Source organism: Anolis sagrei, chromosome 1, assembly GCF_037176765.1.
Source record: "Anolis sagrei isolate rAnoSag1 chromosome 1, rAnoSag1.mat, whole genome shotgun sequence".
Lineage (NCBI taxonomy): Eukaryota > Metazoa > Chordata > Lepidosauria > Squamata > Dactyloidae > Anolis > Anolis sagrei.
The window spans coordinates 48,352,569-48,377,011 of record NC_090021.1 but is presented as its reverse complement, the minus strand read 5'-3'; the positions used below and the strand labels follow the sequence as shown (position 1 = coordinate 48,377,011).

General features: G+C 40.7%; 1 protein-coding gene across 6 annotated transcripts in view; it reads left to right on the top strand.

The window, feature by feature from the left end:
- The window catches only part of SLC29A1 (solute carrier family 29 member 1 (Augustine blood group)), a 114,791-nt gene that overhangs the window by 22,809 nt on the left and 67,539 nt on the right, over positions 1 to 24,443 (top strand). For 3 of the 6 annotated variants that reach the window (XM_060754056.2, XM_067464310.1, XM_067464303.1), the window contains exon 1: positions 14,720 to 14,818. The exons of 2 other annotated variants lie outside the window; for them this stretch is intronic. The gene's annotated coding sequence lies outside the window, so the exon portion shown is untranslated. Of the gene's footprint in view, positions 1 to 14,715; positions 14,819 to 24,443 lie in introns of those variants that run through there. One more of the 6 variants, XM_060754058.2, reaches the window with a different exon arrangement.

The window sequence follows — 24,443 nt, the reverse complement described above, 5'->3', positions numbered from 1 at the left end:
AATGTGTGCGGGAGAATGGCCTTTATGTGTGGGACTCCCAGCAGGGATAAAGCCTAAGCTACAGACAATGCAGGTTTGTTTCTAGCTCATTGCACCATAATAGCAGCACTTAAATTACTCCTCCTGCTTCTTCTCAGCATAGAGAAATTATGGCTCCCACTGGGTGGCTGAAAATTCACATAGAACCTGCACAGGGGAAGAACATTCCATAGCCTCAAGCAGACTCATGCCATTTTGCTCTGTCGCCCCAAATAATGGGCATATCTGCATCTATATCATTTGGCCAGCAGGTTTCATTGTCTGAGGGTGCACCTGTATAGTATAAGTTGAAACAAATTGCATTTTGGACTTGTATTATTTGCCTATTTGACTTGTGGTAGCCCTATGACCTGCAAGAGTCCTTACCGTCGACAGAACTATAGCTTTAGAGTTGAGAAAGTGAAAACTGGAGAGATCGCTCATTATTTTTATATCTGCTGGTTACAATGTGCATAATGTCCTGCTTAGAGTACTGTCTATTCTAAGCTTCTGCCTTGCCTGTGTAATTAAAGGATGCAATATTTAATCGCTTGGCTAATTGTACCACAGTGAGCTGGTGTATGTGTGCATGTCCTTCAAGTTGCTTATTGACTCATGTTGACACCATCAATCTTATATGGGTTTTCTTAGCCAAAGAATAATTAGAAGTGTTTTTTTGCTGGTTCCTTCTTCTTAAATGTAGCTTAAATCACCTGGTATTCACTGGTGATCTCCCATCCAAACCAGAGCTGAATCTTCTAATCTTCAAAAATCAGGCAAGATGCATATATTTTCACTAATATGATTTTCCAACAGAGGGCAGCATTTCTATCTATTTAATTGGCATTTTGATAGCAGCACCCACAAGATGAACTGTATGGAATTGTTTCAGTGTTTCTGTCGTGCACTTTCAACCTGTTATTAATTTTTACTGCTCCCATATTTTTTTTAAAGGTAGATATTGGACCAATATGCCACAGTGGACATCAGGCAGATGTTTGTAAAAATGGATAATGCAAAATCCCATAAAATGACCTATATAAACAAACAACTCAAGGATCTGTCAGTTTAGCTAAAACATAACTTGACTTATCTGTGTTTGGTTTAATGGCACCAAATATATATGATCCTATTGTCACTGGCAAGAAAGATCCGCATAGTCAAAGCCATGGTATTCCCTGTAGTCACTTACGGATGTGAGAGCTGGACCATAGGGAAGGCTGAGTGAAGGAAGATAGATGCTTTTGAACTGTGGTGCTGGAGGAAAGTTCTGAGAGTGCCTTGGACTGCAAGAAGATCCAACCAGTCCATCCTCCAGGAAATAAAGCCCGGCTGCTCACTGGAGGGAAGGATACTAGAGACAAAGTTGAAGTACTTTGGCCACATCATGAGGAGACAGCAAAGCCTAGAGAAGACAATTATGCTGGGGAAAGTGGAAGGCAAAAGGAAGAGGGGCCGACCAAGGGCAAGATGGATGGATGGCATCCTTGAAGTGACTGGATTGACCTTGAAGGAGTTGGGGGTGGTGACAGCCGACAGGGAGCTCTGGCGTGGGCTGGTCCATGAGGTCACGAAGAGTCGGAGACGACTGAACGAATGAACAACAAATTGTCTTAGTAATGTTTCCATTGGTATGGTTACATTAATCTCATTATTACATATTGATATTCCTTATGCAGCAGCATGTAAGAGCCCCTGGTGGTGCAATGAGTTAAACTCTTGTACCGGCAGGATTGAAGACCGACAGGTTGGAGGTTTGGATCTGGGGAAAGTGCGGATGAGCTCCCTCTGTCAACTCCAGCTCCTTATGCGGGGACATTCGAGAAACCTCCTACAAGGATGGTAAAACATCAAAACATCCGGGTGTCCCCTTGGCAGGATTTCTGATCGAAAGGTCAGCAGTTCAAATCCAGAGAGCAGGGTGAGCTCCCACCTGTCAGCTTCACCTTCTCATGCAGGGACATACAAGAGGCTTCCCATAGGGTGGTAAAACATTTGGGCATCCCCTGGGCAACTTCCATGCAGATGGCCAATTCTTTCACACCAGAAACAACTTGCAGTTTCTCAAGTCGCTCCTGGCACAAAAAATGTAGCAGCATGTGCTTTTTAAATGTGTCTCAATCAATTTTTGGTTATTTTTGTTGCCCCATCTAATTCCTAACTTCAACTATCTTAAGGAATTCTTTGTATTGCTTTACTCTTGTTATTGAGCATCCTTTTATTTTGGACTATATCTCCTATATTAGCCAACCATTTTCTAGCCCCAAATATCTGAAGGATCTACTCTTGACTAAAGGACTCAAACCTTTACTAGATGTATATGTATGTATATATCTGAACATTTGATACCTTCCTTTGAGTGACCATAGCATTTCTGAATACAGTATATTTGTTGTATGGACTGAAAAACATCACATATATTGGTTTTTAAAAAAATATTTCTGTATTTAAGCATCTCAGAAATACCACCTACTGAGACCCATTTCTAGGTGCCACTTTTTCTGAACTTTATATGGCTCAAAAAAAAAATAGGCTTTCTGTTTTGTCTGCTAGTTTGTGCTTCCTTTGTAGGTAGAAGGCATTTTGTAATGGCTGTTTTTGTTGTTTTATAAAATATTATTTTAAAATATTACCATTGAGTATACACAATATAATTCAATGCTTGACCATTTGTCAGCTGCTCCAGTAACACTGAAGGGAAGGGTATAAATAAATGCCATGTGGCCTGTCTGCTGGGATGTTTTGCCTAGGCATTTTTTTGCGGCAGAGAGAGACAGTGTTTGTTTTGTTTTCCCTGCAGTGTTTCCTTCTGATACCAATTCTACACATGCCCAAGTGAGACACCAGTTGATTGTTGATGTTTCTAAACTGACATTGCTGCTTCCCTTCATCTTTGCAGACAAATGAGTCACAGGGAGGATGTTTTGGCCTTATTTCTTCAGGCCTTCCTTGATAGTCTTTCCCGCTGATTGCTTGGCTCAGAAAAGACTTCTTAATTAAAAGTGCTGGGATCACATTTCAGCATCTTTTCAGATGGGTTGAAGATAGTGTCATCCTCCACTTTCACAAGAACAGCAGAAAAATAGTACAAGTGAACTCTATCTTCCACAAAGATTGGAGAAGTTATATTTAAACCAAAGCACCCAGAGAATCTTCAACCAGCATAGGCAGATGAATGGTGATTCAGGAAGTTGTAGCCCAAAGCTCATAGAATCATAGAGCTGGAAGAGACCTCGTGGGCCATCCAGTCCAACCCCCTGCCAAGAAGAAGGAAAATCACATTCAAAGCACCCTCGACAGACGGCCATCTAACTTCTGTTTAAAAGCCTCCAAAGAAGGAGCCTCTGGGGCAGAGAGTTCCACTGCTGAACAGCTCTCACAGATAGGACATTCTTTCTAATTTCAGGTAGAATCTCCTTTTCTGTAGTTTGAAGCCACTGATCAGCGTCCTAGTTTCCAGGGCAGCAGAAAACGAGCTTGCTCCCTCCTCCCTATTACTTCCCCTTATACATTGATACATGGCCATCATGTCTCCTCTTAGCCCTCTCTTCTGCAGGCTAAACATGCCTAGCTCTTTAAGCTGCTCCTCATAGGGCTTGTTCTCCAGACTCTTGATCATTTTAGTCACCCTTCTCTGGACAGATTCCAGCTTGTCAACTTCTCCCTTCAATTGCGGTGCCTAGAATTAGACACAGTATTCCAGGTGTGGTCTGACCAAGGCAGAATAGAGAGGTAGCATGACTTCCCTGGATCTAGACACTATACTCCTAGTTATGCAGGCCAAAATCCCTTTGGCTTTTTAAGCCACTGCATGACATTGTTGGCTCATGTTTAACTTGTTGTCCACAAGGACTCCAAGATCTTTTTCACACGTACTGCTGTCGAGCCAGGCGTCCCCCATTCTGTATCTTTGCATTTCATTTTTTTTCTGCCTAAATGGTGTGTCTTTTGTTGGTTTTGGTCCATCTCTCTAATAGAGAATTTCTAACTTTTACAAAACGTGGTCTTCAGTCTTTGGCCAACTGTTACATGAATGTTTTCTCATCAATGTATCTGCCTGGCCCTATTGGAAGATGTGATGTGACAGAACACTGAAAGGTAGATGAGGCTAGCAATAGAAAGAGCGTATACATAGTTTTAAATCTGCATTTTTTTTCTACCATGGAGTCCAGTTTATCCTGCAAGTGACTTACATTCTTTAAGTCTCAACCTCACCCCACCCCAAACAACATATATCTGATCTTCTACTCTCATTATTTCACATAAAAAAGTTGGACGGATGAATGTTTCCCAATGCAACTGAAGTTTCTGTCTGTATGCCTGCCTAGCATTAATGTCTGGCTATAAGATACTTGATGGAGCCCCCGGTGGCGCAGTGGATTAAACCACTGAACTTGCTTACCGAAAGGACACAGGTTCGAATCCGGGGAGCGTCTGAGCGATCGCTGTTATTCCCAGCTTCTGCCAACCTAGCAGTTCGAAAATAGGTACCACTCCACCAGGAAGGGAACGGCACTCCATGCAGTCATGCTGGCCACATGACCTTGGAGGTATCTATGGACAACACTGGCTCGTTAGCTTAGAAATTGAGATGAGCACCAACCCCCAGAGTCAGACTTAATGTCAAGAGGAAACCTTTACTTTAATTGTAGCATTAATTATATAATTCCCATTACTAGAAAGTATTTACTGGAGAAAACTAGATTGTAATTGTGCCTCCTTTGTAAGCCGCCCTGAGTCCCCCCCGGGGTGAGAAGGGCGGGGTATAAGTAGATGAAATAAATAATAAATAAATAAATAAATAAATCCAAACCTAATGTCAGGGGGAAACCAAATAAAATACTGGAATTTGCTATAATTTTTAGGGAATCAGTTTCTTTTAAATTTGCTATAATTTGCCATGGTTTTACATTTAAAATCCAATGACCCAGGATTGACTTCTATGCCTCATTGGTGCAGAGAAATGTTAAATATGGTTTGATTTTGTAGAACAGGATTGCACAACTTGCATCTCTCTGAAGGCCATTTTTATTTCTAGGTTAGGTAAACAAGAAAGCATTTTTCTTCCTGCATTTCATAGAATCATTTGCTTATTGCTTCCATTTTAACTGTTTTTCTGTCTGTTTCTATACCTCTGCTTCCTCTAACATGTCCTCTTATGCCTTTCTGTCTGTCTATTCTTTCTCTTCTGCACAACTCGTGCTTCCTTTTGCTTCCATCTGGTATTTCTTCAGGAATACCATCTCAGTCACTTCCCTAGTAGTGTTGTACAATTGCAAGCCTCTTGACATCTCCGTCTTTTCTTTTTCTCTGTTTCGCAAGTAACTTTACTCTCCATGGATCTCCCTCTTGGAGGTCGCTTGGCCAGTGAGCATGTCCTCATAATACATCTAGAGGCCTTTTGTGCCAAAAAGCGTTTAGCTTGGCTGATTTTTATGGCCTTGCTCCCAGGCTAATGGACACTAATGGCCAAAGGATTTGTAATTCTTTCCCAGTTCTCAAAGTCTTTTGCTTCCATGGAAGAATGACTCCTTGGCACCAAGCCCTCAATGGCTAAGTTCATGGATGTGCTCAGAACAGAAGAGGAATCAGGCAAATAATCCTGAATGAACTTGAACTGACAGCTTGCTGATGAATTCTACAAGTGAGACTTGTGCTTGGTTGGGTATATAGGAACCATTTGCCCCTTTGTTTTTGGCATTTAGATCTGGGAAATGGAATGGTGCAACCTTTCATCCAACATTTCTCCCCTGGTTGAATTTGTTAGAGGTGTCTGCAAATAACAAAACATGAGTGATATCTTGGGACAACTTGTAACAAATTGATGTTATCTTTTTTAAATTTTACTTTCTGATATTGGATAATTAAATCTTATTTGCAGAATGAGGTGTAAGATGGACTGCACCTCTGTCCAAAATCCTTGGTGTAACTGTGTTCAACAGTATTCAACAGAATTTATTTTCAAAGTTGCATATTAGACTAGTGCTTTGGCCAATATGAATTCCATGGAATTTAATTTAATTACATATTGTCATAAAAACCTGGAATAATTTACAGGACTTTTAAAAGTAAAATTTCCAGGTTTTTATGACAATATGTAATTTAATTTAATTACATAGTCATAAAAACCTGGAATAATTTATAGTAATTCAACTCAATTACATTTAATTACCGTACATATTGTTATAAAACCTGGAATAATTTACTATTAAAAGTAAATTATTCCAGGTTTTTATGACAATATGTAAATTAAATTCCCCAATATCAGTATTAGCCGAAGCACTAATATGCAACTTTGAAAGTGTGTTTTTCCAGAGTATGTTCAAATGTTCCCTTTAGTGTGATTTAATATGCTTTGGCACTAATGAATTTCAGTGCTTGACTCACCATTAATTCCTTTTCTTGGATGTTCTTGTATCTTCTGAAAGTAAGATGACAACTTTTCATGCTTTGGAGATTAAAGCAATTTGTATGTACACTAAAAAATCCATCAGTCATTAAAATTAGGGGCAAATACAACACCACGTTTCATTTGCATCCCTGACCCCTCAGTAGAATAAATAGATGAGTGAAACCATGAAATCTAAATGCGTTTCTTTTAAAACATTTCCACCCACACACATGCAAAAGACTCTTAGTTTACCATTTGTGTTGACAGCCTTAAAAGAAGATTATGATGAAGAAGAAACTGTTCTGGGGCCTTTTCACACTACATAATTAGTGCACAGTGATTCCATCTTAACTGTTATGGCAATATCCTATGGAGTCCTGGGATTTACACTTTAGGTGAATTATTTAGAATTATTAACCAGACAGCTTTACCATCTCAGCAACACAGCAAACTCTGGACTTCACATTATGGAGCTTGAGCAGTTAAAGTGGGCTCATAGTCCTATAACTGTGTAGTGTGGAAAGAGCATGCTTACTGGTGCTATTGGAGAAGGACTTCAAGGCAGGAGTTTAGGGTCTCACTTGATGAGATTAGCAGGGTGGCTTCAAATGGAGCAGAGGTGGATTATCACATTTTGAAGGAAAAGTTCTTTGTTATGCCATTTTTATTTATGTTTATAATAATAATAATAATACTTTATTTATATCCTGCTACCATCTTCCTGAAGGGATTCGGGCGGATCGCAAAAGCACTCAAGGTGCAAACGCATAAAATACAATAAGTGCATGACTCATATCACGATAACAATAACAAGCCGCATAACATCATAAAATCCTACTAGTTAAAAAAAATCAATAAAATGCAATAATAGCTGCAGATATAAACATGAGCCCCCGGTGGCACAGTGCGTTAAACCACTGTGCCGGCAGGACTGAAGACTGACAGGTCACAGATTCGAATCCAAGGAGAGTGCAGATGAGCTCCCTCTATCAGCTCCAGCTCCCCATGCAGGGACATGAGAGAAGCCTCCCACAAGGATGGTAATACATCAAAACATCCAAGCATCCGCTGGGCAATGTCCTTGCAGACAGCCAATTCTCTCACACCAGAAGTGACTTGCAGTTTCTCAAGTCGCTCCTAACACGACAAAAAAAAAGAGATATAAACAAATTGCAATCAGTATCGGTCCATAAAGAGTGGGGTGAAATAATCACTAGTCCTGAAGTATATCACTTTTCCATATATCTGATCTTTTTTATTATCTAATATTCCTATTGGGAGTCTACCTATTTTGTCCAATGGGAGTTTGTTTTGCCATTTTTCCAGCATTCTAATGTTTAAGATAGTGAGCTTCCTTTTCTTTTCTTTATTTCTTGACTGTTCATCCTTTCCTTTAAACACAAACAATGATTCCACTAATTTATTGAGTTTTTAATTCTTACCTGTGTGTGAGAGAGTATGCTTTGATTGTGTTCCTGCACAGCAAAGGGTTGGACTGGATGGTCCTTGGGGTCTCTTCCAACTCTGTGATTCCATGACTTTTCAGAACCTAAACTTTCCCAATTGCACTTACTCTTTAGCTGTTTCCTATGCCTTTCTTCTCTCTGTATCTTCCTGGGAGAATGTAGTGAAATTTTGGACCCTGTTTTTAGATTAACTTCTTCTGACAGTATATCTTGCCCTACTAACATGAATTTGTCAAGTACTTTTAGAATCACATTTGGACTGTAGTTCCCCTAAAAATTAATCAACAATACATCAAATCAGACTCTAACATGTGGGTGGTGATTACGGTAGTTATTTCCGTATCAGCTTAACAAGGACTTTTCCAAGGAAGTGGTTAAAGTACCACTCCCTTTAAATATTTGGTTTGAAACCCAGTTCCATATGCGGTATTGAGCCAGTATACTTTACAGATGTATTTGAACCCTGGCTTTGGAGTCATATTTTGAGTTGAACTCTTACGGTTTGGCACTCCCTGGATGAGACTTAACACAGAGTAAGTCCTCCCAGCCGGCAAAATTCCTAAAAGGAAAAAAAAATACTGTGTTCTCTGCATCACTCAAATATAGAAGTAGGTTTGTCTCCCGCTGGCTCTGTAAAGTTCTTATGAATGCCCTGCTATTCTCAGGAAAGATAAATAAACCATGCTGTCTCCACCTTTTTAACAAGCCAAACTGTCTGTTGAACAAGCACACAGGGCAAAGCGCAGTTTAGGAATGGAGAAGAAAGGCAGACAGATCGTTTCTGTGTGTATTATAGCAAAAGGTTCAGGAGCCCAATTAATATTCAGAACCAGTCCAGGCCTGTGTTTGGAAGAGCGAAGGTGACCCACTTTATTACTTGGACTCCTATGTAGAGGAGGGAGTGTAGCCTAAGAAGTGGCAGGACTTGGGAGGGAAAGGCAAAGCTTTCCTGGGCAGGGCAGTCGGTGAGAGGTGCCAGTGGTGTAGGCATAGAGTTGCCAGCCAGAGTGAAATGCATGACATTTAGGAGAAGGAAGGGGTGGGAAGGGCCAAACAGCAAGGATGTGAGAAGTGCTGAATAGAGGGGGTGCAAAAGGGAACCCAAAAGGAGAGAATGCAGATTCACCAACAGCAATATTCATAGAGCACTGAAATGAAGGTGATTGGCTTCCAAGAAAATATATTTGGAACAGAAGCAAATCCTCAACTTTGTCCTAGATATGGTTATGTAAAGGCATGGGGACTATATAACAGTAGGGAGGGATGACGGGAGTTTCATCCAGCTACACATGATGGATGTAGCTGGATGAAACGCCCATCATCCCTCCCTACTGTCTTTGCTTGCAAGGGCTGATAGAAGTTGAAATATGGATTTCTAAGGCTCAATCTACACTGCCATATAAAATCCAGATTATGTACTTTGAACTGGATTATATGCCAATGTAAAAGTAAAGGTTTCCCCTTGACATTAAGTCTAGTGTCCGACTCTGGAGTGGTGGTGGTGCTCATTTCCATTTCAAAGCCAAAGAGCCAGAGTTGTCCGTAGACACCTCCAAGGTCATGTAGTCGGCATGACTGCATGGAGCACCGTTACCTTCCCACAGAAGCGGTACCTATTGATCTACTCATATTTGCATGTTTTCAAACTGCTAGTATTGCAGAAGCTGGGCTAACAGTGGGAGCTCACCCCACTCACCAGATTAGAATAGCTGACCTTTGAGTCAGCAAGTTCAGCAGTTCAGCAGTTTAACCTATTATGCCACCGGGGGCTCATATATGGTAGTGTAGATTCATATAATTTAGTTCAAGAAAATCATTTGGATTATCTGATTTGATAATATGGATTATATGGCAGTGTAGATCCAACCGCATATTTGAAATGTGCTCTTCAAGGAGCTTTAAGTGGTTCTGAAATATTAGCCTGTTAAACCCTCCACAAAATACTGTGAGATACGTTGTTCTTGAATTTCTGAAATCGTATGGTCAATGTAGTAGTGGAGCCAGGCTTCCATTATAAACCATGAATTTTAAATTTACACTGGAATGTGTGGTTTTAATGTGTTTTAATCCCTGTGTCTTTTAATGTATGCATTTTATTGGTCTTGTGTTTTATCTATGTATTTTAACTGTGTTGTACCCTGCCTTGAGCCATGAGAGCGGAACTGGTTTTAAATTGATTTTAATGTATATGTTGTGTTAACAGTTTATGGCTATGTGTTTGTTTTATATTGTATGTTTTTGTATTATTTTGCATATGTGGAAACAGCTCTGAGTCTCCTTGGGGAGATAGGCAGTATATAAATAAAGTTTTATTATTATTTTGAGGAGAGGTGGACAACAAATAACGACTATTGTTATAATCATAGTAATAAGGAGGAGGAGTAAGGTCCATTTCATCTCTTTTGTTTCCCCTGAATTTAGCTGCCATCCATAGATGAGCTGGGATTTATTCAGCAAGAAATTATTGTTGCAAGTTAACATCATTGTGTCTGAGACATAAATAATCAAGATCCATTAGCTTTCCTTGTTTCAAGTAGAAACAACCACACTGGCTTTTAAATATATAACCACACAGCTGTCTGAATATTGGGATCCTCCTTGGGATTGTGGTTTGGGAGCTGTTATGATGAGCATCTGCACCACACCTCTTTCCCAGAGAGAAGCACTTCCCAGCCTTGACAGTCCCAATAATTAATCACACAATAATTAAGCATAAGATTACAGCCTAGAATTTCTCCACTCCTGTTTCCAAGAAAGGATTGGTCTTTCTATAGAAATATTACTTTTAATTTATTTCATGTTAAAAGCATTGCATAAATAGATAAGTCTAAAACTGATAAAACAAAACAAGCTGCTAGATAGTTTTAGACCAAAAATGGGCAACAGCGACTGCATTGTCTGTAGGTTTAAACAGTTCTTCCTAAGTGCATGAGTCAGGGCACTGTGGGCAAGCATACAGATGCTGAGTTGTTTGTTCTGCTCCACAGTCACACAAGATGGAGCATTCTTCTAGGTAGTTCCATTTTGCCAGGTTGTCTTTTGATCTGCCAACTCAGGTTCTGGGTCTGTTCATGGACTTCCAAGTTGGCCATTCTTGGTTTTTTGATCTGCCAACTTCTCTTCTGTGTCTGTTCAGGGACTTCCAAGTTGACCATTCTTGGTTATTTTTTTATCAGCCAACTCAGCTTCTGGGTCTGCTCAGGGACTTCCAAGTTGACCATTCTTGGTTTTTTGATCTGCCAACTCAGCTTCTGAGTCTGTTCATGGACTTCCAAGTTGGCCATTCTTGGTTTTTTGATCTGCCAACTTCTCTTCTGTGTCTGTTCAGGGACTTCCAGATTGACCATTCTTGGTTATTTTTTTATCAGCCAACTCAGCTTCTGGGTCTGTTCATGGACTTCCAAGTTGGCCATTCTTGGTTTTTTGATCTGCCAACTTCTCTTCTGTGTCTGTTCAGGGACTTCCAAGTTGACCATTCTTGGTTATTTTTTATCAGCCAACTCAGCTTCTGGGTCTGCTCAGGGACTTCCAAGTTGACCATTCTTGGTTTTTTGATCTGCCAACTCAGCTTCTGAGTCTGTTCATGGACTTCCAAGTTGGCCATTCTTGGTTTTTTGATCTGCCAACTTCTCTTCTGTGTCTGTTCAGGGACTTCCAGATTGACCATTCTTGGTTATTTTTTTATCAGCCAACTCAGGTTCTGGGTCTGTTCATGGACTTCCAAGTTGGCCATTCTTGGTTTTTTGATCTGCCAACTTCTCTTCTATGTCTGTTCAGGGACTTCCAAGTTGACCATTCTTGGTTATTTTTTTATCAGCCAACTCAGCTTCTGGGTCTGCTCAGGGACTTCCAAGTTGACCATTCTTGGTTTTTTGATCTGCCAACTCAGCTTCTGAGTCTGTTCATGGACTTCCAAGTTGGCCATTCTTGGTTTTTTGATCTGCCAACTTCTCTTCTGTGTCTGTTCAGGTACTTCCAGATTGACCATTCTTGGTTATTTTTTATCAGCCAACTCAGCTCCTGAGTCTGTTCATGGACTTCCAAGTTGGCCATTCTTGGTTTTTTGATCTGCCAACTTCTCTTCTGTGTCTGTTCAGGGACTTCCAAGTTGCCCTGGAGGCAGACCCTCATGGGGGGTGGGGAGGGGGAGGAGCATACAGTTGGAATTGCCTGGTTTAGCTGCCCACTGGGATACTCTTGCTGTTGCTGGAGGAACGATAAGAGGAGTAGTGGTTCACATGAAACTTTTCCTTGATTTAAGTCTGCTGCGAGTAGGCTGATAGCCATATAGTGGGTAGCTTTCACATTGTTCAACCTTATTTCTCTTGCACTTTGCAGCAACTTTCCATCACACATCAGGGGTGGGGGTGGGGGTGCAATGCCAGTTAGCTTATAGTCTATCAACAGGTGTAGGTTTCTGCTAAGGTGTAGATTTCTGATAGAAATCCGATAAAGGTGGGAGAAGGCAGAATAACTTCTCAGTGACCTTTGATTGGTAGCTTTAGAAATGTCTAAATCACTTAAAGATTTAATACCACTCCTTCCTATGAAGTTTGTACTTTGGTGAGGTGCTTGGGATTCTCTGTTTCAGATTTCAAGTTGTTGAAACTTCATTGACAAAGAAGAGTTAAATATTTAACAGACAAACCACATCATTTCTTCAAATAGAAATCATGGCAGTTAAAATATTAATGTATATTAAAAATCTACAGGTCAAGTATCCCTTATTTGGGGATCCAGTATCCTCCAGAATTGCCCACATGACTGGCTGGAACACTAGAATCATAGAATCACAGAGTTGGTAGAGATCTCATGGGCCAACCCCCTGCCAAGAAGCAGGAAAATTGCATTCAAAGAACCCCCGGAAGATAGTGTTTATCAACCTAGGGTTTGGGACCCCGAGGGGGGGGGGGGTCACAAGGGGGTTTCAGAGGGGTCTCTAAAGACCATTAGAAAACATGTATTTCTAAGGATCTTAGGAACCCCATTGACAAAGAAGACTCAAGATCTCTCCACCTGAACTTCTCTTCCTTTTTGGAAACAAATGACGAATCCTCCCACCAAAAGCCCTCCTGCACTGTGATTGGCTGGCCTCTCAGCCAAGGGGAGGGCTGTTTCTGATACTCCAAGTGGGGAGGGGAGAGCAGGTGTGCTCGGCACGTGACAGCATGGTGCACATGTGTCGGCAAGGGAGAGGGTGCGAGGATGGAGGGGGGTTCGTGCCAGCAAGTCTCTTCAAGGCATGGGTGTTCTGTGTTGGAAGTTTGGCCCAATTCTATCATTGGTGGGGTTCAGAATGCTCTTTGATTGTAGGTGAACTATAATTCCCAGCAATTACAACTCCCAGATGTCAAGGCCTATTTCCCCCAAACTCCACCGGAGTTCTCATTGGGGCATATTGAGTATTCGGGCAAAGTTTGGTCCAGATCCATCATTATTTGAGCCCATTGTTTGGTCCAGATCCATCACTGTTTGAGTGCTCTCTGGATGTAGGTGAACTACAACTCCAAAACCCAAGTTCAATGCGCACCAAACCTTTCCAGTACTTTCTGTTGGTTGTGGGAGTTCTGTGTGCCAAGTTTGATTCAATTCCATCATTGGTTGAGTTCAGAATGCTCTTTGATTGTACATGAACTATAAATCCCAGCAACTACAACTCCCAAATGACATAATCAATCCCCTCCAACTCCACCAGTATTCAAATATGGGCGTATCGGGTATTTGTGCCCAATTTGGTCCAGTAAAGGAAAATACATCCTGCATATCAGATATTACATTCATAACAGTAGCAAAATTACAATTATGAAGTAGCAACGAAAATAGTTGTATGGTTGGGGGGGGGGGGGTGGGAGTACCACAACATGGGGAACTGGATTAAAGGGGTTGCGGCATGAGGAAGGTTGAGAAAGAGAAACCCTTATGAAGTTCCAACTCCCTCCAATTCCATAGTGTTGAGCCATAAAGTGGTGGCAATCTGCATTACAAGTACCGGATTACTTTCAAGGTGCTGGTACTAACCTTTAAGGCCTTATATGGTCTGGGGCCGGCGTACCTGAGGGCCCGCTTATCCCCCTACCAACCCCAGAGATTACTTCGGTCCGCGGACCAAAATTTGCTTGAAGTCCCCAACATCCGGGCTTATCATCTGTCCTCTACTAGGCAGAGAGCCTTCTCAATTGTGGCCCCTTATTTATGGAATGCCTTGCCAGTTGAAACCCGAACCATCCGAGAGCTACTTGCTTTTCGGAAAGCCTGTAAAACCTTTCTTTTCCGACAAGCTTTCAATGGGTGAATAACTCGGGACTATGTCTGTTTCGCGTTTTTATTGTATTTTAAAGTTGGTTGTATTGTTTTAATCTACTGCTGTAAACCGCTCTGAGCCAAATTGGGAGTGGCGGTATGCAAGTCAAATAAATAAATTAAATAAATAAATAAAAATTACAACAGCACAACAGAGAGAAAACAAACAAGGACATCTAATCACCTCTCAACAAAAGCTTGCTCCAGGCACTGTCAGGCCATTATATGCTAATCAAGGTGGTCAGTTGAAACATTCACACCTAGCTCCAGCAGACAAGAGTCCTTTGTCCCACCCTGGTCATTCCACAGATATATAAACCCTTTTTCCTATTTCCAACAGATCTCACTACCTCTGAGAATGCTTGCCATAGATGCAGGCGAAACGTCAGGAGGAAATGCCTCTAGACCATGGCCATATAGATCGAAAAAACCTACAACAATCCAACCTGTCCAGAAGCAAATCCTGCTCCTCTTTCTCTCCCTCCCTCCCTCTCCTCTCCTCTCCTCTCTCTGAAGGAGGCTGTCTGAGGCGGGGAAAGGGGCGGAGCCAAGAGGGAGGCGTGGCCTGCCCCGCCCCTTGGGCCTTAATGCCGGGCCACGAGGCCGAGAGGGGAAAAAGGCAGGAGAGGAGCTGAGGAAGGAGGTAAGCCCATAGGTCCAGGTCGGGGATACGGCTGACTGTGTGATGTGATAGGGCCGCTTGCCAGGCACCTGTGGCTGAGAGAGCCGGGGAAGGAAGATCAGGCAGGCCGGCCAGAGCCATTTTGGGCGCTTATTCTTGAAGGAACTCTTTCGGAAAGTGGAGTTTTCCTATGACATGATCCGAATTTGGCGGGAAAGAGCTCAGATACCCGCCAAAGCGAATTGTGTGTTTGTATGTATGAGGGAGAGACAGGCAGCCCTCCCCCCCCCGCAAGTTAGGAACAACAATAGGTTCTGTAGGTTTGTCCTTAAGTTGGATTTGAATGTATTTTTTGAGTGCACCAACCAATATATATATATGTGTGTGTGTATATATATATCCACTGAATTGAGCAGTGCCAGGCAAAGAGTTGTGAAACTGCATTAATTCTGCAATGTAGATCGGTCCTGGGCAAACTTGGGCCCTCCAGGTGTTTTGGACTTCAACTCTCACAATTCCTAACAGCTGGTAGGCTGTTAGGAATGATGGGAGTTGGAGTCCAAAACACTTGGAGGGCCCAAGTTTGCCCAGGTCTGATATAGATGCACCCAGAGAGGAAAAAAGGAGGGAAATTTGGGTTGTTGTGAGTTATATATGTTTGTGTGCATTTATGTGTGTGCACATATATATTTTGAATATACACACACATATGGTATAAGTGTGTGCAGATATATGTACGCTAGTGCATGTGTATATGTGAGTACACGTGTGTGTGTGTGTGTGTGTGTGTGTGTGTATGACTATGTTTTTTTAAAATGTAAATTTGATGTAGTTGTTTATGCTTTGATTTTATTGCTGTAATATGTTGTCTGGGCTTGGCCCCATGTAAGCCACTCCGGGTCCCCACAGGGAAGATGGTGGTGGCGGGGTATAAATAAAGATTATTATTATTATTATTATTATTATTATTATGTAGATAAATGGATATGTTTGTGTATATATGGGCGCGTACATAGATTTGTGTTTTATATATATATATACATACACACACACACACACACACACACATACATACAATAGGTATGTGTAGATGCACCCAGAGAGGAAAAAAGGAGGGAAATTTGGGTTGTTGTGAGTTACGTATGTTTGTGCGCATTTATGTGTGTGCGCACATATATGTACTGAATATATACACACATATGGTATAGGTGTGTGTAGATATATGTATGCTTGTGCATGTGTATATGTGTGTGTACATGTGTATGTGTGTATATATAGTATTTGTAGATAAATGTGGATATGTTTGTGTATTTATGGTTGTGTACATAGATGTGTGTTTGTGTATATGTATATACAACATGTATGTGTAGATGCACCCAGAGAGAAAAAAAGGAGGGAAATTTGGGTTGTTGTGAGTGTTCCGGGCTATATGGCCATATTCCAGAAGCATTCTCTCCTGACGTTTCGCCTGCATCTATAGCAGGCATCCTCAGAGGTTGTGAGGTTCTCTGAGGATGCCTGCCATAGATGCAGGTGAAACGTCAGAAGAGAATGCTTCTGGACCATGGCAATACAGCCCGGAAAACTCACAACAACCCAGTGATTCCGGCCATGAGAGCCTTCGACAATACATGGAGGGAAATTTGTTTCTGGAGAACAACAACTTCAAGGATTACACACACACACGCAAACATATATATGGATAGCATAGGTAAGGGTGTTTTTTTTGCTGTCTGTCCCTGTGTTCAGAAGGTCTCACCTCACTTTCTCCTCCTGTTAGAATTGGATTTTTGGAAAACGTTAGCTTGTTGTGGAAACAAGGATTAGGTGTAAAGCTTCTTTGGAGACCCCTTTTCCCCATGACAACTCTTTCAGGAGTGGATTTCCCTTCCTAGGAATAGATTTCTCACACTTCTATTGTATATTTATTCCACTTTCCCCCACTCACCAGGCTTGGTCTTTTTGCCGCTTTCAGCCTCCCCACCCCTAATGAATCACGTTTTGGGAAAATCTGTTTTTAATGGGCGTGAGGCACCCTTTTGTTCTGAATCAGCAAAGTGGAAAGAAGTGATCACTTCAGTTGGGTTAGGGCAGGCCAAAGCAGTTCGTTCGTTCACATGTGAAATAGAAGGGTGCATCTCATTTGACCCTTGTTCTCTACACTGTAGAATTAATGTGGTTTGATGGCACTTTGACTTTCATGGCTCTCCATTCTTTAGAGTCCTTGGAGTTGTAGTTCTCCAGAAACAGATTTCCTTCTGTTTTTCCCTCTGGGTGAATCTACACTTTAGAATTAATGCAGTTTGACAACTCTTTGCCTGCCATTGCTCAATTCTGTGGAATCTTGGTAGTTTTTCCAGATCCTTAGAGTGATGGTGCCTCACCAAACTATATTCCTTGCGCTGGCAGGACTGCTGACCTCAAGGTCGGTGGTTAGAATCCAGGGAGTGGGGTGAGCTCCCGTCTGTCAGCTCCAGCTTGTCATGCGGGGACATGAGAGAAGCCTCCCATAGGATGGTCAAACATCTGGGCATCCCCCCGTCCTTGCAGATGGCCAATTCTCTCACACCAGAAGCGACTTGCAGCTTCTCAAGTTGCTCTTGACACACAAAAAACAAGCTATAACTCCCACAACTCTTTGATTCTATGATTCTAATTCCATAGCATTGAGCCATGGCACTTAAAGTGGTATCAAACTGCATTAACTTTGCTGTGTAGATGCACTCATAAAGATTCTTAAACTCTGGAAATCTCTAGGTCCTCCAGCATGAGAGGAGGAATTTGACCATAGAGCTACATTGTAAAATCTAGATAATAATTAGGGTTTACAGTGACTCAATCAAAAGTCAAAACCAGAAACGTGGAGGGACCACTTCAGGCTCTGTGTATATGGTGTATTAATGGATTTCCGTTTAGACTTGGGTACTAACTCATAAATAGTTTATTATGCATACACAGATATTCCAAAATCCCAAATATTTGTGGTCTGAAACATTTTGGATAAGAGATTCTCAACCTGTGTCTCTTATCGCAAGGCGGGTTGACAGGTCAAAGTCATTCAAGCGTGAAACAGCATGAAAGATTAGAGTGTGAATACGATTACTGTGATGCAAGGCTCTGCATACAGTACATGGTGAACAGCTGCTGGACATTGGGCATCTTATACTGATATTGTACTATGCTAATAATATAATTTATTGTATGAAAATATATCTTGTAAGTTGCTCTGAGTCCCCTTCGGGGTGAGAAGGGCGGCATATAAATGCAGCAAATAAATAAAATAAATCTAAGCTCTCTGCCTACTGAACTGCTCTGTACGTTCTTAGAAATGTAATACTAGCTCACTTATGCAAGTGCATCATTTATTTTCTTAGCCTTTGATGTCTGGAGATTCTTCCCAAAGGGCTCCACTTAAAAATCAAAGCTTCTGCCTGAGATGACTGGGGGATTTTTGGGAAATGTAGTCTCAAAAAGTAATGCTTTTCAAGCTTTGTTGAAAAAGTACTGTATTGGGAATTAGTCATAGCTGACAGAACAGATGTTTTGCATACAGAAAGTCCTATGGTAATTTCAGTACTTGTCATTTACAGGTGGGGAAATTGTAGTCAGAATCTCAGGGGAAGCTCTGCTAATGTCATCTGCCATTTCTGGTATTTTAAATTTTTGTAAAAGGTACATTAAATCTCATTTGACCCTTGTTCTTTGCTATACTCTGTGTAAACCCTAACATACTTATCTATATAAATAAAAATGTAATGTTTGTTTGTGGGATTAACAGAACTCAAAAACCACTGGACGAATTGGCACCAAATTTGGTCACAAGACATCTAACAATCCAATGTATGTCCTTCACTAAAAAAAATGATTTTGTCATTTGGGAGTTGTAGTTGCTGGGATTTATAGTTCACCTACAATCAAAGAGCATTCTGAACCCCACCAACAATGGAATTGAACCAGACTTGGCACACAGTTCTCCCATGACCAACAGAAAATACTGAAAGGGTTTGGTGGGCAGTGTCCTTTGGTTTTGGAGTTGTAGTTCACCTACATCCAGATCATTGTGGACTCAAACAATGATTGATCTGGATCAAACTCTACATGAATACTCAATATGTCCAAATATGAACACTGGTGGAGTTTGGGGAAAATAGAATCTTGACATTTGGGAGTTGTAGTTGCTGGGATTTATAGTTCACCTACAATCACAGAGCATTCTGAACCCCACCAACGATAGAATTGGGCTAAACCTCCCACACAGAACCCCCACGTGGGCCACAGCAACGCGTGGCAGGGGACGGCTAGTTACTAAATAAATGGTAAACAGCAGCAAAACAGAATAGGTGAAATGTTATCTTTCATTGGACCAGAGCAACTAGCTATTTATTTAGTGCTTCCGTGGTTGCATAAAGCACCCAGCAACACAAATATTCCAGAAGTTTTTGTTTATTCAAAGATTGTATCATTTGCATTGCTCAGAGCACTTCCAGCAAGGAAAATAGCACAACCTATCGTAAATAAGGATGTATAAAAACCCAAAAATACAAAAATCAAGGTCAATAGAGGTGCAAATAGACTCAGAATGTTTTTTTAATAAAAGTGATAGTTGTTTATTATGTAAATAGGTGAGCCATGTGCAGGCTATGCATTCCTGCTGTCTCATCTTGTGTTTGCTGTCACACTGTTGAATTTTGGTCTTGATGGAACATGCGGCTCCAAATGTGTTTAAGGTTTGACTGGGTAAGCTTATGACCCTTGGGAGTTCATAAAGTCTCATCTACTTGTCCTGATAAAACAGGAAAGAAGCGCAAACACATAGTTTGAGGCAAGATAATCTGGGTGTGAGAGAGTCTTTTTCTGTGTTCTTATCGCACCCCAAACACTCCCACACCTTCAGGGATGTAGTGGTAAATACTGAAGGGCAGGTTCACATTATGACAGTTCCTACAGAGACAACCCAAAGGAGGATCCTTCTGTGGTGACCCTTATTAAGACAATTTCTGGTTGTTTTCAGGAGCAGGTCTTTTTAAAAGCTATTTATTTTTGACCACCTGAGAGCAAGCCCATTCTAAATTGGTTTGGATTGTAACAGGGGTAACTCATAGCTCTACAACTATACCACAGAGTAAATTTGTGTATTCCTGGTTAATTGTCTTAGAGAAAATTTAATACCAAGACAAATATATAGGGACATACAAAAAAAAAGTTCAGCATGTTTCAGAAAGTATTTTATTCAGAATTAACAATATACATGTGTGAAATGAAAGCCAGGGGAGCATTCTCACTACAGAAATGCAGTACTATTGTAATTCAACTGTCATGATTCCATCTTGTGAAACATCTTTTCAGAAACAGTCTTGGTCTCCTTAGTGGATGATCTGCATAGGGAACTCGACAAGGGGAGTGTATCCTTGTTGGTTCTCTTAGACCTCTCAGCGGCTTCTGATACCCTAGACCACGGTATCCATCTGAGACACCTCATGGGAATGGGGCTTGGGGGCACTGTTTTGGGGCTTGGGGGCACAGTCCTACTCGGAGGGTCGTTCTCAGAAGATTTTGTTGGGGGGGGGCACCTGCTCGACCTCCGCAACCATTGACTTTTGGGGTCCCACAGGGCTCAGTATTGTACTATGCACTTTATATGTTTTTAACTCTGTTAAAGATTAATGTGTATTTACTTGCTTAGCTGTTTTAATTGTTGGAATATGTTTTTATGACTGTGTTTATGTGGCATTGAATTTTGCTGGAGCTGTAGTCAGCCTTGAGTCCCCTAATGTGGTGAAAAAGATGGGGTATAAATAAAGCAAATAAATGGTGAAATAATTGAGTTTGTAGTTTGGTGAGACACTGGAGAGCTTTGGCTCTAAATGCACCTCACTAAATTCCATATCCCAGGACTACATAGAATAGAACCATGGCAGTTAAAGTGGAATAATAGCACTATAATTATGTATAGTGCAACCACTGAATCTGAAAAGAAATATATAAATTGAGTGTTCTCATAACGACCTGAAAACTTGTTCTAAATACCTCTGGGGATGATTTTTTGTGGCCAACCACTCTTTTTTCCTACTTGTTCATTTTCTGAGTAGTTATCAATGGACTCTATCATAGACTTACAGTCTGAAATTTAATTATGGCTAAATGTAGTAAGGTAAGAATCAAGAGCAGGGTGCTGATGGTTCACCCCATTTGACCACTCCCTGTATGGCATGAACACTTGCTCATACACACCTGTTGACTGAAGGAATCTTGTGTTGAAAACATTCTCGTTAATAAACCTTAATTGGCTTTTAAAATCACACGTAAAACCAGGTAGCACAGTCATTTCAGGGAGCATCCACATTTCAAAAGATGGATGCAGAAGCCAGTCCTTGCTGCAGCAAGTTTTTCTATCCATTTGTATTTATTTAGGGGAGAGTTTGTCTATAATATTCATGGCTGTAGTAAAGAGAAACGTCAGGAGAAATGCCTCTAGAACATGGCCATATAGCCCGAAAAAACCCACAAGAACTGAGTGATTCCGGCCATGAAAGCCTTCGACAATACATGAAACACAGATAATTCATAACATTTTATATGATCAGCCTTGGAGGAACTGCCCATTTGTGAGATCACTTCAGTAATGACAAGCTTGCAAACTTTGTGGTTTGTTTGTTTGTTTTTAATGCAATACAACTATTTGGTTCACTCCTGACACGATAAATAGTAATGACATTAGTGGACATGAGACATAAGGCTTTTTTGGTGGTGGACCGACTCTGCAGACTTCTCAGGAGAGGCATTTGTGACCTCTTCATTATAGATGATGTTGTTCTTATTGTATGTCTTGAAGTCATTTCTGACCTATGTGAACCCTGGGATGAACCTTAGTGGAATTCCTTATTCAAAGGTGGCTTATTGTTGCCTTCCATTGAGACAGCGAGTATGATTTACTTAACCAGGGTTGACAAATTAATTTTCATGGCTGAGCAGGAATCCTGATCTCCAGAGCCCCAGTGCATCACTAAAACCAGTACACCATAGAATAATAGAGTTGGAAGAGAACTTGTGGGCCATCTACTCCAACCCTCTACCAAGAAGCACCCTCAACAGATGGCCATCCAGCCTCTGTTTAAAAGCCTCCATAGAAGGAGCCTCCACCACACTTCGGGGTAGAGAGTTCCACTGCTGAACAGCTCTCACAGTCAGAAAGTTCTTCCTCATGTTGAGGTGGAATCTCCTTTCCTGTAGTTTGAACCCAGATTGATTCTTGTAAGAGCTTGAATATTCAAGCAAAAATGCTTGAATATTTCAGATCTTTAAAAAGCAAAGTCTTTGATCTTGTAGGTTTTTTACTGGTATTTGAAATACCTTACTGTTATCCAAAAGGTATTTAGTGATTTTTTTGGTTTAAATTGGTTTAAGAAACCTGATGGTGTCAATATTCTTTTTTTTATCGTTATTATAGAGAGTGGTTCCCAACCTGTGGATCGTGGACCACCAGTGGTCCGCCAGAACTAAAATATGGCCTCACCGCAAGAACTAAAATGTGGCCTCACTGTTGCAACAAGAGCAGCTGGTCTCATGAAACCCTCTTATAGTGCAAAGGCTTATTAAATATGGTTTTCTTTGGGTAAGCAGATGACGACTACAGGATGGTCTATGTTCTGCATCAGAAACTAGAGCTGATGTGATCTATCCAATGCAGTTTTCTGAATCAGCACCCCAAATAATGAATCTGAATCTAAAGTTGACCAAAAACTGATTCATAACCTTTTTGGTACTATTGTTGGTTAAAGTGGTTGCGGTCAAAAAAAGGTTGAGAACCACTGATATGGAGGATGTTTGAGTTAATTTTTTTTTTATTGAAAGAATCACTTTGTGAGCACTTCCTTGAAAAACAGCTCCTAAAGTAAAAGGTAAATGTAAAGGTTTCACCTGACAGTAAGTCTAGCTCATAAATATTTTAAATACTGTAAGAAGCTTAATAAATAGCTATTTGAGATTTGATTTTGGAAACTTCCTTTCAGAACTGCACCGGTTGCTTTCTGGGCTGTCTCATTCCAAGTCTCCGTAACTGGAAAGGATAAGTTTCTCTAAGGCAAACAATTGGCACAATAAAGCATATTGGGTACAAGTTAACTAGCAAAGAAAGTGGGATGATGGTCACATTGGGAGTCAAGGCTCTTCTGGATTCTTGGGCCAGTTCTTAAACATGCTTCTGAAATGAGCTTCGTGTATTCCAAGTAGACTGGAACATACTTAGTCCTAATCTTTTTTTATACTGGTTTTAAACCACTTCATTGGATGTGTTGCAATAGCAGATTCCCAGATTAGTTTAGTGTTTACACCTTATTTTATTTTTGTGGTTATTTAATATTTAATGTTTATTTTACTTAAGTGATATTTGTCTTTACTGTTCTAATGTAGCACAAATTCTATGTAAAATCATGCGACGTATTTTTGACATTAATATTGAAATGTGAAATATATACAGAAAGTCTTGTCATAAAATCAGCTTGATTTTGTGTGTGTGTGTGTGTGTGAGAGAGAGAGAGAGAGAGAGAGAGAGAGAGAGAGATCTCATACCCATATCTACCTTTAAAAAATATGGAAACTTTCTTTCAACATTTATTTTCAACAGTTTTTAATTTCCCGGTGGGCATCTGTAATGGATTTATTGCTTTGTGTCATCTGGGAAGAGTTCACATGCCGGAGCAGAAAAAACCAAACTAGTTTCCCCTTTCAAATGTATTTAACCACAACTCTCATCAGTTAATAACCATTTTGGCTGGGATAATGAAATGATAATTAAAGCTGTATTATTCAGATAGATATGCTCAATGTGCTGCTTTATTGTTTCAAGTGGTGCCTGAGGAAGCTGACTTTAAAGCAGGCTTTCCTTTCCATTTGGAACATGCCTATGATTCTATGGTTCTGTGTTGGTCTGCTTTCTTTGGAGATGGCTAGAGTACGGTGATGATGGAAATGCTTTTAAAGTAAAGAATAGTGGGGAAAGAAGCCAAAATATGTGTACTCATGGAAAATATGTGTACTCAGGACATTTTGTGCAAATACTAAAATCACAGCTATTTTTTAAAAAGCAAAACCAAAAAAGGATTATATTTTGCTGGTACAGTGGGAAAAGGAATATGCATTTTTGATCTGTTGCTTTTGGCCATTGCTTGGGCACTCCTTGGGCACTATGCAAAGTAGTAGCACTGCATAAATTATTGTTGGTGCTTATCTGGAAATATGTTGCTACCATACTTTGTTGTCCTAAGGCTCTGTCGTGCAGATATTTCAAGAACAGGGTGACTAGTTTGCTGTGTAGCACCAACTTTCTGAGTTTTTGTATTTTATGGCAAGCCCCTTAAAGAGGAGTAGTGCTTTCCACAAAGTGGAAAAGCCACATAAGAGTAGGACTGGAAGTAAATTTTCCACATTTGGAGTCGTTTTGCATAGTTGGGTTCTAAAATCTAAAAACTGAGAGGTCTGGAGAATATGAGAAATCCCATGGGGAATTTAAAGATGGTTAACATTTTGAGTTGGAGTTTTCAATTTTCCCATCTTTACCCTAAATCAGTGTTTTTCAACCTTTCTAGTGCTTCAACCCCTTAATACTGTTCCTCATGCTGTGGGGACCCTCAACCATAAAATTATGTTC